The sequence below is a fragment of the Amblyomma americanum genome, chromosome 8 (assembly GCF_052857255.1).
Source record: "Amblyomma americanum isolate KBUSLIRL-KWMA chromosome 8, ASM5285725v1, whole genome shotgun sequence".
Classification (NCBI taxonomy): domain Eukaryota; kingdom Metazoa; phylum Arthropoda; class Arachnida; order Ixodida; family Ixodidae; genus Amblyomma; species Amblyomma americanum.
The window spans coordinates 13,663,097-13,678,711 of record NC_135504.1 but is presented as its reverse complement, the minus strand read 5'-3'; the positions used below and the strand labels follow the sequence as shown (position 1 = coordinate 13,678,711).

The 15,615-nt window shown below is 45.1% G+C and overlaps 1 long non-coding RNA gene across 1 annotated transcript; it reads left to right on the top strand.

The window, feature by feature from the left end:
- The first annotated feature begins 118 nt into the window (after positions 1-118).
- On the top strand, positions 119-3,524 carry LOC144100054 (uncharacterized). Its single transcript, XR_013307504.1, has 3 exons — positions 119-251; positions 1,851-1,898; positions 3,398-3,524. It is a non-coding gene; the product is annotated as an uncharacterized LOC144100054 (long non-coding RNA).
- Positions 3,525-15,615: the final 12,091 nt, after the last annotated feature.

Here is a 15,615-nt window from a genome sequence, read left to right as displayed (position 1 = left end):
GCTTTTGGCACCCTTATTTTTTTAACTTGAGCTTGTTCTCGTATAGCATGCCACCGGAATTTTCTTGTTCATGCTTTTATTAACATTTGAGTGTGCTGCCTCGACGCAGTGCCCCTGGTGTCTACAGTCGCCTTCTTCGTCCTGAACTGAGAGCGCCGCCAAGCAGGCTCAGCGGGCATGCCGTGGAAAAAAGCCGAATGTCGCTTTCCTCGCCACTACGCCAATGAGGGAACAGAGGGCAAAATCTTTGGGTAAGGAGGACCACGAAATGCTTTCCTAGTTCGAAGTTCACTTCAATCGCATAGTCTGTTAACTATGCGAGCATTCCTGCTTGCATCAAAGCACGCCGCTTGCACGCGGTATCTGTAATGTTTGTGCGGGCCAAGGCCAGTCATAATTTATGTGCGCAACACTGGTGCTCTTAATCTGTCGCTTTCGATAAATCTGCTTCTGTTTATGAAATCAGGCCCCTCTAGATCACGTTTCCAGACGCTGAATTGCACACCGCAGATTTTTGATTGCTCCATTTTTTTTCATATCATGCACAAATAGCAAAACAAATAAAAATAAAGGCAAACAATAGGATCGATATGGAGGGCGTATACAACAAATGTTAATAACAATGAATCATTATTTCTTCACTTTATAGAGACCCCACTTTGGAGGTGCTACACAAGCGGTGGAAGTACAAAGATTGCATGTGACTGCCGGCATTACATCGTTTCAGCGGTATATCGGTGCATTCTCCTATATCCAACCTGAAAATAGTATAATGAGCACCACAAAATGAAGACTCGAATAAAACTATTGAGCAGCTGAACTAGTTTAGCACGTAGCGGTGCCGTGCACTCTCTCGGGGATGATTGTCAAGGCGAGAGCGTTGAGGAGTTTTCACAGCTGAAATAATTTATTTTTAAGAAAAATGCAGAGGTAATGTAGGTAATGCTGAGAAGTTACAGTGGCAATTTTGCCTTCATGCACGCAGTTTGACCGAACAAGTTTGGTAGGGGTTCTTGTAGTTAGGCCGAGGTGACGAGCACGTGTTCATTCTCAAACAAGAGGGCCACTTAAGCACCGCCTCAAGGGTATGACTGGTAGGGACTGAGTGAACATTGTTCTCTTCCTGAGCAACCTCTCGCGCAGGTGGAGCGAAGCTCCTCCGAACTTATCCGAGCTTACCTGAGTAATTCGGCTTTCTAGGCAACGACACAAGATCACACGTATGCATGGTGACAAGATTCTTAATCGGTGTTGGGTGGCCGCCTACCTATGGTGACGTGTTGGAGGGGTGACAGATAGGTGGTGCTTAGGGGATGACACTGGATTTCCTACTGTTGCTTTAAACTTGATTTCGACGTCAGTTTTTCAGTTACGCTCTTGCGTGCGCTTCTACCGAGTGAAGGCTTTGTGGAAGTGCATCGGTTAGTGGTCATTGTTTTGTGGAAGTGCAGCTTGTCGCAGCATATTTTTTTTCTCGCACGTTTCTTTGCCAGAAACCAAGCTTGGGTAGAACATGAAGCTGCTGATACTTGTGATAGTTTTGAAACTGAAGTTTAGGTTGCTGCTGCAGGATAAACTTCCGTCACAGTTTGAGGTTCCCCTGAACCTTCTACAGAAAATGAAGATGAACTTTTTTCTCCGTGGCATCATATGCTGTACATGTCTACAGAGCTGTGATGACAACGTGGTGCTGAAAGAAAAAGATGGGCTACTTTAGGGCATTCTTGGCCACTGTGTGGCTACTTTCTGTAACTGCACGAGGGCAAGCAGCTTAGTCAACTCTGGCTATTGGGTGTGCTTAATTCAGCCGAGATAACACACCTGTTGAGACAATTCCATGTCTTTTGCAGCTGCCTGCTCTGTCTAACGTCAGCCTCACATTTTGGCCACCATGACGGGTACGTGGAAGACTTTGCTGAACCTTTGATATTCCCTTCGAAAATAGTAATGCTTCTTTGTGATGCTGAATTATAAACTTTGCAGTAAATATGGACGTGTGATGTAAATAAGTATACTACATCCTGTTACTCCAAAGGCGCCCATGTGCTCTGCGATGTGAGCTCATGTTAAAGAAACCCAGACTGCCTAGTCACAAATCCTCAATAACGGAGTTCCTCATAGGCCTCGTGGCGCTTCACGACGTGAAACCCTTTAATATAAATTTGACTGCAATTTCCTCCCCCAAGCCTCTCAGGGTTATTTGGAGTTACATGGGAGAGGCCTGTACCCTGCAATGGGCGTAGGCAGGATGATGATAAAGATAGCCAGTAACGTAAATGTTGCCATAACATTCACGAGGGTGTTGTTGCTGCCTAGTTGGTTTAATATTGCTTAAAAGAGAACAGTGCAAACACAGGACCGAGAGAGGAACGTAAAACGCAGGCATTGACTTACAAGTGATGTTTATTGGCAAGGTGAATGCATGCATTAAGTAGCCTGGAGGCAAGCTCTCAGCTGAGTCAACGTCAGGTGTGGTGTAAACGGCCGGATAAAAGGATAAATTCACAAAATCTGTAAAGTGTTAATTACCAACGAACAATGCCTGCAGGAAGGGTGACATGATAGAATGAATACAGCAAGATGCAGGTGAAGGATGGATAATAGGCATGCGTCTGGGTAAAAAGGAACCTGGCTAGCACTTTATGTGGAAGAGTTAAGAAGTTAAAGTGGTTTCACTTGCCTAAACAGGCAGTCCCTGTTGACAGTAGGTTGGTGGATGGACTGCTGACACAGGTGTCCCCACGGTATTGAATTTGGTAAGCTTCAAGTATCTCCCGTGCGCGTTTCCTTGCTTTCCGTGTACCAGCCCTTGACAAGTCAAATATTTTGAAACAATACTACGGAAAGCGCACATGGGAGATGCATGAAGCTTACCTAATTAAAAACCATGCAGACACTTGTCAGCATTCCATCCATCAACCTACTGTCTAAGGAGATTGCCTATATTGACAAGTGATACCATTGTTTAGCTTTTTAACTCTTTTACATAATGTGCAAGGCAGGTTGCTCTTTTACCAAACCGCACGTCCATTATCCATAATTCACCTGCATCTTGTTTTCATTATCTAATGTCACCCTTCCCACAGCCATCGTTCCTTGTTAAGTCATCTATAGCTTTTAAGAAATTATCGCTTTTATCCGGCCCTTTACACTGCTTGTGAATGTTGACTCAGCTGACATCTTGCCTCGGGACTGCATATCGTAATACGTGTGTGCACCTTTCCAATAAACATCAGTTGTAAGTAAACACCTGTGTTGTACGTTCCTCTATTCGTCCTGTGTTTTCGTTGTTCCCCTTTAAGCCAAGTTACCATAAAAAACTTTTATGATGCGGTTGTTTCTTAAAATTCGACACACTCAGACTGGACAAACGCTCTGTCTCTCTCCTGATGCTCAGCCCAAATCTTTGGCTGGCCTGCTGTCACTGCTGGGGCAAGGTCCACCTGCTGTGCCTGCAACGTTATCATCACGTGGACACCACTGGAGAATCCTGCCTAGCTCTCATGCCCTCCACACGGGATCGAGAAAGGCGTGAAGATGGTGAGGAAAACTGCCAGCGGATGTGTGCACGGAGTACGCGCGGCCGTTGTTCCATTGTCCGTTGCACAACGTGCATGCCTACAACCATACAAGAAGGGCATTGACTTCACTGAAAGTTGTCAAGCAGGCGGCTGAAAGATCAGCTGTCACGATTATTGAAGTACGCGCGGCAAGTGCTTCACTGACCTCAGTTCACAACCTTCCATTTCACTTAATTAATGGCGCGGAGTTTATCAGATACACAAAGGCAGTCATTGTTTAGGCTCTTCCTTTGTAAAAATCGTCTATAGACAGTCTATAGACTACTTCTATAGTCTATTGTCTTCCTATAGATACTTATTTTAGTCAACTGATAGTATATAGAAAGGCTATAGAAAAAATTCTGCTAAAATGTATGGCCATAAATCTTTAGATTGTATCTAGACTGTCTATGGGACTTTTATTGCATATAGACTGTTCATTGGGTTTGTCTATGGGGAGTCTTAAAATTTATAATTATAAATCAATTAACAGTTAGTAGGATGCTCGAGACGTGCCCGTGTTTCGAGATCTCTGCTCCCAAAGTTGACAATCAGCCTATTTACAGGCTTGCGACGCATGTGGGATTGGGGATGAACTTTCCGTGTTTTGATTTCACTCTAAAGAATGGCGCTTTTTCGATTTCGATTAGTGAAAGCGAAAAACAAAGTGCTCTGTTTTATCTCATATTCGAGAAAGAAAAGCTTGTTTCGTGTGGTTTAAAATAACAATTACGTTTAAAATTAAAATTAACCAGAAGAGGACACATAAGTTCCGTGTAACTCATGCGACACCATGACAACACTTCTGAAATGCGTGCGTGCTTCTCTGAAGGGTCTTTCGTATTTCCGATGTTCAACAAGCTCTGGGCAAGTCTCGCATGTACGCCACAAAGAAAAGGCACGAATGGAGGAATTGAGAAATGCTGGAAGATATGCTCAGTGGGCTTCCTGAAAAGAACTGAAGGAAAAAAACGATCACCTCGGATGCAATTGCACGTGTTTGTGAGAGTTCCACACGTGGCATTGATTGCCAGCATGTGATGAAATGATTTCGCACACTGCTTCTTCCTTTCAGAGCCAGAAATCCAGTGGTGTAGGCGGCCGCTGCATAGTTCACCGAACAAATGAAGCAGCCGCCATTGTCCGGACAGCTGCCGTCACTTGGTTGGATGGCAGACAAGGCAGCCGTTATTTATGGCCAAGGTGAAATTTTCCTTAGTTTATATATTGATAGAGAGTTTTGAAATCTGCAAATACCTGAAGAGAGAAAAATTATTGCATTTTATTACTGCTACAATGCAAAGGGCTAAAATATTTTGGTATTGAGCTGTAATAAATGTGACCGCAAATTTATAGGTATGTTTAAAATGTACATGCCGGGTGTAGCTGAAAGTTTAAGCAATTTTTTAAACTAGACGCAACGTTCTCTGCATGAACTGAATGATGTTGAGTGCTGTTTGGCTTCAGCAAAATTAGTTTGCTGAAGAGCAAAAGCTGTTTACTTATCTTTGTAATACTGCTAGCGGGGAAAACATGCGAATTCGGAACATGTAGATCATTTCACAAAATTAGAGGCTAAAAAGTTTATAGCAAGGTATCATTTAGGTGTATTTTTTGTCGTGCCAAAAAAAAAAGTCCCGCCAACGGGATGGCAGTTACTAGTGCATACATGGGGGCCACTGCAATCGCAAAGCACCATGATAGACGGCGCTGCGATGTGAGTGCATTTTATTCTTTGAAAGCGTAATAGGGTGCTGGAGTGACTTGGTGATCGCGAGATAAGTTTTGTTTTCAGCGGGCTTTCTCCTTTTGTCCGGTAGAAATATCTACCTAAATAGCACCTTGTTCTAGATATTTCTGGGTGCTGTTCTTTAACGCGATCTAGGACTTTTTTCCTGAAGCCTGGCGCTTAAGTTAGTAATCAGTCTTTACTAACTAACTTTGGGGAACAAAACATTTACTGCGCGTTAAGTTACCGCTTTCAACAGTACTCAGTTTGTTTCGCTCGCATTGCATAGTGTCATATCTAAAAACTTTGATATGTTAGCCTAAGACTCCTTGTATAAACTTGTTTTATGATCTGTAATTTGTGCTCATTTTAAAACATTTCAAGACATATTAGAGCCAGACTCCTCAGGGTAGAACTTCTGTTTTCGATGTGGGCAAGACAATGACCTTCAGTACCTCACAAGGTCAAACCGAGATTGACTGAGTGGTGTTATGGCCCAAGCTATAGTAGTATTACCACTTGAACATATGACTCTGACCACTGGCTACCTGACCTTCACCTTTGACTTTGACCCTTGACCTTGAAATTTGAAAAAGCTTAACAGAGCTTTGGCTCGTATAACTAGGTTCAAGCGACATTGAACCCCAGTCATTTTTCTTTACTGTGGGTACAGTGTTTTTGTCGCAAGGTGCTAAGACAAGCCATCAGTGAAAGAAAGCGACAAATTGTGATGGCTTTTTTCACACCGCTGATCTGCCGCGACCAGGAATACAGATGAGGTATTCTTTCTTTCAACAAGGAACTCTGTGGAGTCTACCTGCCATAAGTGACAGTTTTCTTACTAAGAAATTTCTGCAACCCATCCTTTCCGGTTGTCAAATCAACAGCTCTTTCGCAGACATGTACGGGTGACAACAAATGTTTTTGGCGCCACTGCCAAGAAACTTACACCTAGTGGCTCTTTTGAATGCACGAAGAGCTTAATGGTGTGCACTACTTTTTAACCTCGCACCGCAGTGCTCAATATCTCACCACACCTCTAGGCAGCTAGGAGAGAGAGAGAGAGAGAGAATAAACACTGATTATGTAAAAGGAGACGACCGGATTGTGGATGGGGTCCGCTGTCAAGAATTCCAGTAGCTCCCGCTGCCGTTTCGGCGGGGACGACTAGCGCCTCCTGGTCTTCCAGGGTGCTGCTAGCCAGCGGCATGTCCTACTGCTCCAGGCCCACGTTGGGCGGCTTTAAGCGGTTGAGGTTAGCTGTGCATGTCCATGTAATGTGTGTGAACGTAGGAATACCAACACATGTGGCACATCTATCTGCATATAATGTTGAATACACACACAATCAATATGGTGCACCTCGGCAGCTAGAAATTCAGCTCTTTTGATTCTTCGCCGGTTCCTAGAATTTCTAAGGCCAGCTGTACAAGCGCATAAACTCTAGAAGCGGTATACCGAATAAGTGCAATACTCATGTTCTGATTTTTTTTTATCTTAGCAGCTGCAATAGCCCGGTGTGATCGGACCCTCGGTGCAGAAGAAGAGGGCATTGAGATTGAGATGTGCGGTCGTCCCGTGGGTGCTACAAGAAGCGGAACGCTTTCTGCCACCACGGTGAGTATAACTAGGAGGAGTTCCCCCTTCAAGACTCTTGGGTGCCGTATCGAACCGGCATACGCGCTGACGAAAGCTTAGAAGGCAGCACTTGTCTTAACATACTGTTAACATACCGTGGTGGGATTTTTTTTTTTACAGCAAGAACTGTAAAACGAACGATTCCGTGGCATACACAATGAACACCCAGTTACGTGACGGCATGAACTCACGGTCACGTGACGAGCGCCCTGATGGCAGCGAGAGTTTCCACAATGTTTTTGTCCTAAATTGTCATACAGGCCTTACATGCTGGGACACAGCAAGAAGCACAGTGAAAGCTTTCGCTGAGTTTAGTGTATTACGAAGTCTGAATCTGGGTTTAGCGTGTTACGAATTTCTGCTTTGAATGTAAGTTTGGGGGGGGGGGTCCGGGTTTACACCGAGATTAGGACGTCTTCGTGCAATAATAGCCGAATTCGCTCACAAACTTTTTTGTTCTGATGGAATATCCTCAAGGTGTTAGGCCTTCTGGTTTGGAACATCACCAGTGGCGTAATCTGAGCAAAAAAATGATACTGAAATCGAACACCTTAAAGCTGCTCCAGTAGAGTTTGTGTATTGCTAGTGGGTCTCTAATTGCCCACAGAGATAATTGCTATCGTGGACAAAATGTTCTTGAGTACAATGTATGATCTTAAGTGTTTTCATTTTTCTCTGCTTGAATTGTTACCTACGCACTCGATATAGCGGCATCTGGGCGGGTTTGACTCAAAAATCAGAGCTGCAACCTCTCAGAACGCAACAGTTTTCAATTGACAGGGCAGTCATTGTGCCGTCCGCTGAGGCTCACCGTTTAAGCACTCCCGCGACTCCCTGCATCTGCGGCGACGAATAGAATACTCTGAGTATGCTGCAAAAAAAAAAAGAAAAGAATCAATCCCTGTCTTGCGAGTCGCGCAGTGATCGCGTGAAACACTTTCTCTAAAGCAGTCTGCTCCCTTAGTTAGCATAAGCGATGCTTATGTGCAATATGTGAATACTGTTGGTGTGCAGAATGTGAATACGCTCTTCTTAAGCAGTTGGAGCGGTACTCTTCATAACAAGCCAACTCAACTGTTAGATAAGCTACTGGATTCCCCAGACAGCGTTTAAGTACGGGCGAAACTGCCCAGCCACTCAAGCTACAAATGCATGAGCGCAATACTGGGGGTACACATGCCTTTGGTTATCATTGCTTTGAAGAAGGCGTGTCCCTCACCTCCACATTTGCATTACTGTATCAGCCGATTGATAACTGGAGTTCTATTTCTGTTTCATGGTGATCTTTTTCTGCGTATATTATGTTTCGCATGACTTCCCTCTTTAAGCTTGGGTGCTCTTCTTGGAAGCCATAGCGATGGCCCAATCGGTGCCGAACCCTTCACCAGCCATCTGGGCAGACCTCGTCACGTGTGCGGAATCACTCATCCGAATACATCGAAGTTGCTTAGGCGCACATGGTGATTATCGAGGGGTCGCTTTCATGTCTCCAACACACCGCAAGGTTGCCCTAATTCGTTCGCTCCCTGCATATAAACGCACGTTATACGTGCGAGGTCCTGCGTTCCATAGATGAGATTGTGATGTGTGAAAACGACACAGGCTCATCTTATGGCATGACAGCTTGTAGCGTTCTGGTGCCAATCCTGAAGTTCAGGGACTGGTGCTTGGTCCCACTTCCAACAGTCACTACCGCCGAGCGAAGCAGCTACTGAATATCGATCAGTTGTTATTGAACGCTACCAAGAGAGAAATTAAGATGTCTACACACATCCATTCAGTTTCATCGCACCTCGCTTCCACCGTATCGGCTGGACTGCAGAGAATTTCTGCTCGCTTAGGGAACCGAAATCCTCCATAAAACCTTACTGATGACTTGTGACCCTAATCTTGTTCATACTCTCGTTTTGTCTCAAGTCTGAAACGCTCTGCCGTCTCGCCACCTATTGTTTTTATCGCGAAGCTGACACTGACGCTGCAGTTGAAAGAGTAATCAGTATTCTTTAGGGTCCACATGTGAGCACATGTCCACTACGGTACTCTCCAGTTAGGTGAAACTCTGAATACTGATGTGACGACACCTGACCCGTCTTTTCCTCCACCCTGCATTGTTCGAGTGGTCTGACTTCCCGCTTGCGCTGAGAAGAAAATTGCTTAGACTCATCCACTAAAACATTTTTCTGACGGGGCATGGTTGCAGACAATGGAATGTTGCGCCACCGTAAGATATGCGTGTAGCTGACCAGATAAGGCATAGCTATCCGCAAAGTCAATTTCAAAAAGGGGATAAAACTTGTCACTCAGAAATAGCAGTGGCTTATTTGCCTACGATGTGGGCAAAGGTCTTGATTCCTATATTTCTCTTTCCCATCAGAGGAGTACGGGATCGGCGCAGGCTAGCGACGCTTTCCTGATGGCTTCGCATACATCGCGCCAAAAGCAGCCTCGGTGAGTGATCAGTCTGCAGTCCTTGTAGCGAATGTGTGAAATAAAAGGAACTGAATGTGCTCCTATACTCTGTTTCGTACATCAGGTGCAACTCTGTGAAAGGTACGCAAGTCGTCCGCACTGGAAAACAAAGGGAGGCTTGTTACTCCGCGCTTGTTTGGTGGCCGAGTGGTCTAAGGCATGAGAAAGCGACGGCTTGTCATCAGCGATGAGGGCGCATTTAATAAATTAGATGACAAATGTATCACGTAGTAAGCCTGCAGGCAAGGGACTTACTGTGTAGCATTTACCGCAAGGAGCGCACTACTGTTGGTCGCGGGTGCAGGCAGCGCAAAAAAGAGCGCTAGCTTTCACAACGTTGGATCTGATGTATGACACAGAGTATAGACTAAGCGAACAGGAAATTCTGCTTCTCTTAAAGGAAGTAAGTCTGCAACGACAAAAATGACAAGCCTTGTATTGGAGTGGGTAAATTTAGGTACAGAAAGAGGTTCATAGTGGGGTCATTGAGGAAACTGATGCTAAAGTAGTATACACACCTAATTTTGGTGGTCACGTTTTATTGTCTTATATAATGCGGAAGACACTGCCACTCTTTAATAACTATGTGGTATTCCCCTACGATGTTTAATTTATAATGCTATATCGATACCGGTGTCAACCTCCGAACGATGGCAGTGACATGAAAAAGAGGTTTTATGTCACGTGAGACATGGAAAAAGAAAACTTACCTATAATCGTGGTTTCAGAGTTTAATTTCACTACAGTGCATGGTTCTAATAATGCTTTACGCATCGTTACAACTAAGAAAACACGCACTCAAATCTTTGTTGTGTATACTCATTGAATTTATTCCTGGCTTAAATAATCAACTCGAATTCAACACGAGTGTCGCATCCGGTGTGTAGGACAGATCGATGTCCCTCAGGATGACGAAGTGGATTCCAGGAGAGGGTAATGCTAATAATGGGTGCCGTTGAGTTAGTTAGGAGGATGTCAATATATAGTGGGTGAATCGACCAATGGTAACGGTGTGAAAATATTGATCGGGTAGGCTTTTAAAGAGCTTGATTTTCGAAAGATGTACGAGCATAGGGACACATGCTCTAGACTCTTCTTGCATACGTGTAGCGAGGTGCCTCATACGATACATGTGCCAATCTGTTTGCAGCCTGTACCCTGAATATGGGTGTTGAAGGTATGAAACGTTCCAAGTCAGTCCCTATAAGTGTGCACGTTCTCAAAGATGCGGTCTTCTCCTCATCACATGCCAGAGTGGTGTACAGCATCCGTGATGTGGCTAACTATGCCCGCCCTATCAGGTTGTACTTCCTAGCCTTGGGCCGTCGATCCGTGCCGCTTTTCCAATTAGATTCTTACAGCCGTGCCCACTCTTACTGAAATCAGTAGACCAGCACTGGTCTTTCCTGTGTGTAGGTGTGCTGCCACTACGGTGTCTTTTTCATTATGAATACGGTCCTTAATGGCTAAGCTTCTCAGCATTGTTTTTCGCATCCTTTTCTTTGTGCTCCAGTCTGGCTGTTCTGCTTGGAAGCCAATGCTGGGCTCTCATCGGCCACTCTGCTCTGAGCTTTGCTCTGAAGCTTGAGTTTCTGTGGTCTGCACAGACTTTGTCACGGCAGTGGATGCGGATCCGTGCGGAGCATCTGCTGCGAGCCCAAGGCAGCTGGCATGCAGGAGGTGAACAGGTAACGCTGTTCTTAACTTCTACACTTCCTGCAGAATAGCCTGCGAGGAGTGCTTAAGGCTGCTTTTTTTATGGAGGCTTTAGGATTGCGAGGCTGTGAAATTATATAAAATCTTTTTTTTTTTTACTCAAAGTTACAAATGTGAGCTGAAATCAAGGGCGACGAAGTTGCAACACAAAAATGATTTTGCTCATGAGAGCGGTACACAAAGGTTCGGGAAAGTCTTCTGTAAGTGAGGCTTCAGCAGAGCAACACCCCCCCCCCCCCCCCTTCCTTTACACACTGAAAAGCTTCAGCGTTGTCTGCTCAGTGCATTTAAGCCGCATGTTTTCTGTTTCTACATCAAACTCATGAGGGCCTTAACTTCAGGAGGTCCTCTTGCAGCAGCCTTGTGGTCAAATCCTAGCAGTATTCACTAGTCTGCATGAGTCTCCAGGAAACAAGTAATCGATGAATGGTAGCGCAGCGATCGCGCTTCGCTGCAATGTGCATAGCCAGGCTGTCACGTATATGAGCCATTCCAGAAGTCAGCAATGTCTGGTCAATGGTACACACGATAATAGTTGTACCACGCATCAGGGAGTCGGTAGCCTTGATTAGGGACAAAATCTCTGGAATTTTTGGGCCTCTTAGTGGCAATTTCGCTGACTGAAATTCTTGATAACACGAGAGTGTTTCCTGTGATCCCTCAGAATATCTTTCAATGCCTGCTCTAGCTCCAGCCTAACCCATCTTCCCTTCAGGAGTCTACACCAATCTTCCTCTTCACCTTAAGCATCATCAGGCTTAAAATATTGCCGATACCGATAAGACTTCACTTGACCAAAAGGAGGTCAATAAAGTGGGTAGCTGTGCTAGTTGGTACATTCTTCAAAACAATGGAATCATAGAGACAACAAAGTGGCCACACAGACAGGAGTTTTATTTAATAGCTAATATTAGTGCACTTCGGTAATACGTGCTTGATTTTCAATCTTTATATGTTCGACTTGAGAAGACGAGCAGTACAATAGTTTAAAATAGAGTTAAAATACTTTCGAAGCAATAAGTAGTTAATAAAGTCGAGTGGAGAAGACGTTTACATTCCTCGGGTATGTTAATATATTTGTGTACATCCGCGAGGAATTTTGTCCATATCAGCTTCTGTTGTCCTCTCCGGAGCAAACAGATTGGTTATTTAAGTGAGGTACTGGAATTCACGAACCCTTTTTGGATTCGGATGAAGCTTCACAATCACTGAAGCAAGAGAGGCAGGAGCACGGTGTTCTTATCCCAGCAGTTCTGCCATTAATTACTTAATTTGCGGCAAGCCTCCTGGTCTAGCATTGCAGACAAATATGCTCATATCTTTAGAAACATGGTACGATGTGTATGGAAAGAATATTTGAACAAAAGAAAATGGCGTCAGCTAGTTTAACATATCATGGAATGAAGATCTGTGCAGCCTAATTCGAATTTCACAAAGAATGCATAGTGCGTCATGAAATCTCAAGACATGCACCTTGCAAGCAAAGAAATAAATTCTCTTATTTTCGAGAAATTCTCTTATTTTCGAGGCAGGGATTCATTAACCTTTAAAAGGCACATTGACCCACGTGCTGGGGTAATTAAAGTACTATTATAATCGTACTATAATAACACCAGGATCCTCGAGATGCGACTTGTCATCAATCTATATAGGTTAACAACACCTGCTGACGGGCTAGATGGTGCATTGCAGATTGACGGAATAAGCGCACAGGACTACACACACAAGAGCAGAGGAAGACACGGACTGGCGCCAGTCCGTGTCTTCCTCTGCTCTTGTGTGTGTTGTCCTGTGCACTTATTATTCTGTCAACCTATAGAGGGTACAAGATTTCGCGGACAAAGGAAATTGTCACTACTGGCCTGAAAAGCAGAACATGTGTCCCGAGGGCTTTGGATCAACACTTTATACATGCACTCCTGAGGTAGCGTCAGTTCCTCATCTCAGTACTAGCTTGCTACTAATCAAATAAGAGATTATTGCGACATTCCAAACTAAGGAATTTCATTATTCTAGAGTATAGATGCATAGCAGTAGACAGCAGCTAACAGTGCTGGGTATACATGCATGTTCGCAGAGCCCAACCGTGGCTTGGATGCCCCCCTCTATGCTGAGGAGCTGATTAAGGCTGTTTGACCATCCTGAACAGCGTAAGTTGGCTTGCTTACTCCGCGTTTCGAAGGTGTCGTAATGCAAAACTGCCTGCGTGCTGTGTGATGTCACCACACGTTAAAGAACCCGAGGAGAGCTAAGTTGATCAGGCGCCATCATATACGGTGTCCTTCGTGGCCTCAAGTAATTGGGGACGTTAAGCCCCCACAAGGCGAATCAATCATAACAGCATTCACTGAATGCAGACGATAATTTGCATATACGATGGAAACAGTAAGAAGACGCTGCGTGTATTAGTGTCGCGTTCTTCCTCTAATCGATTCGGGCGCGCCGTGTACAAAGGGACAGAACAATCGAAAAGACAATCAGCACTTATCGTCCATTAGAACGGTGCAGCTGTGCCTTGAACTGCCATCTTAAGCAGTCCGACAACGGCCGCGGCGGCTGGCTTTAAAATTATAGAGGCCCGTGTATTGTTCGAGTTCAGTGCACGTTAAAGAAGTCTAGGTGGTCGAAATTTCCGGAGCCCTTCACTACGGCGTCACCGCACTTAACCGTCCTGTTATTTCTTCTTGCATGCACTGCGCCCCTCTCCATTATGTGTACGAATTCAGTGTAACACCTTGGGTAGATAGATGAAGCATGGTTTGAGTGAGACGCGGCTGTGCAAGTCTGACACAGGAATAGAAAAGGGCGGCAGCAGAGAGCATCAGCTGCTCTGTGTTTGACGTCTTGAAGGTTTCTTTTGTGTCCCTATATTGTACGCGGAGCCGAGTTTGACTGCTGCATGCATAGACGGAGCTGCGTTGGGTCGCCTGGAATCGTAGCATATGTAAACAGGCAAAGGCGGTGTGGTTGGCGGTTCTCAATGGATTGCATATTGGAACCGCGCAAAAGTACGAGGGGCACATATTTGTACTGTGCTTTCTTCTCTTCGTTGCTCTTTGCTCTGTGCGGTTGCAATATGCACTCCATTGTTGGGGCATCTCGTCGACTGCCACGGTTTGGGTGCCTGCGAAGATAATGAGACTTGGAGAGATGCCTACAGAGAGATCTCGAAATCCTCAGGGCCAAAGGCACCTGTGTTGGTTGTTCTGTGTGCACCTCAGCCCACGATGCTGCTGCTGCAAGGTTGCGGCAGCTGGGCAAACTTTCGTCACCTTATGAGCAAAGACAAACGAGGTTGCGTTGGTCCCCCTTCTGCACGATGTCGCGTAAAATGCAACTGCTTGCAAATATTGCTTCGGGCTGCTATTGACTTCCGACTTGCTCATCATCTTTGGCGTGCTAAGAAATCGCAATGCGAGTGGGATTGTTAGTGACGGTGGGAAGGGGTGCCTTTTGCCGAGTGTTCGAGTAGTCGGGAGCAGTAGCGAGAACGAGGGTTAAGTGGCCTACGCAGTCACTTATCCATTGGTCCGTATTCATACATATAAGGCATGGGTCCACCGTGACAGACGCAGCGAGGAAGAGGGGCAATAGAATGGGGGCGAGGGAAATGGCGATGACACGAGTGTCATCATTGTGTTCGGATTGATACTCTACGAATCCGCGTGTCTGGTTGTTAAGACGTCATGCTTGAAGTCGCTCCGCTCTGAACAATCAGCATGAGTATCAGCGACCTTCTGCAGAAAATGAAGATGAAACATTTTCTATGTTGCATTATATAATGTGCAGGTTTACAGGACAGTTGTGACAAATCTGGCACCAAAAGAAAACGATGGGCTGCTTTTGGCTACTCTTGGCCTATGTGCGGATACGTTACAAAACTGGTGGAGGGCTTAGGCAAAGATTGCTATTGTGTGTGTTTTATGCAGACGAGATAACACACTCGTTAAGGCCATTTCGTGTCTTCTGCAGATACCTGTACCTGCCTGACGTCAGCCTCACGTTGTGGCCTCCATGACGGGTACGTGGATGACTTTTCTGAACCTTTTATATTCCCTTGGTGATTAGTAATGCTCCTTTGTGATGCTAAATTATGGCCCCGGTAGAGTAAATACGTACGTGTAACAAAAATAACTACATATCCTGTTACTCAAAAGGCGCCCGAGCACTCTGCGATGTGAGCTCATGTAAAAGATCCCCGGATTCCCTAAATTAGTGAGAAGGTATTTTGAATAAACCCACGATTGCGATGTCTCACTAGGCATGTGGCGTTTCGGGGCCTATATCCCTATGATTTAAATTTCATTGCAGCCATAGCCAGTAACGTAAATGTTGTACTAAAAGCCGTTTTTGATGAGATTGTTCCTTAAAATGGGGCACATTCAGGCTGACACCTTCACATTCGGGCTGAAAACGGGACACTAACGTCCTCTCTCTTGATGCTCAGGCCGATTCCGTGGTGAGCCTGCAGTCACTGTTGGAGCAAGGTGTGGCTGCTTTGCC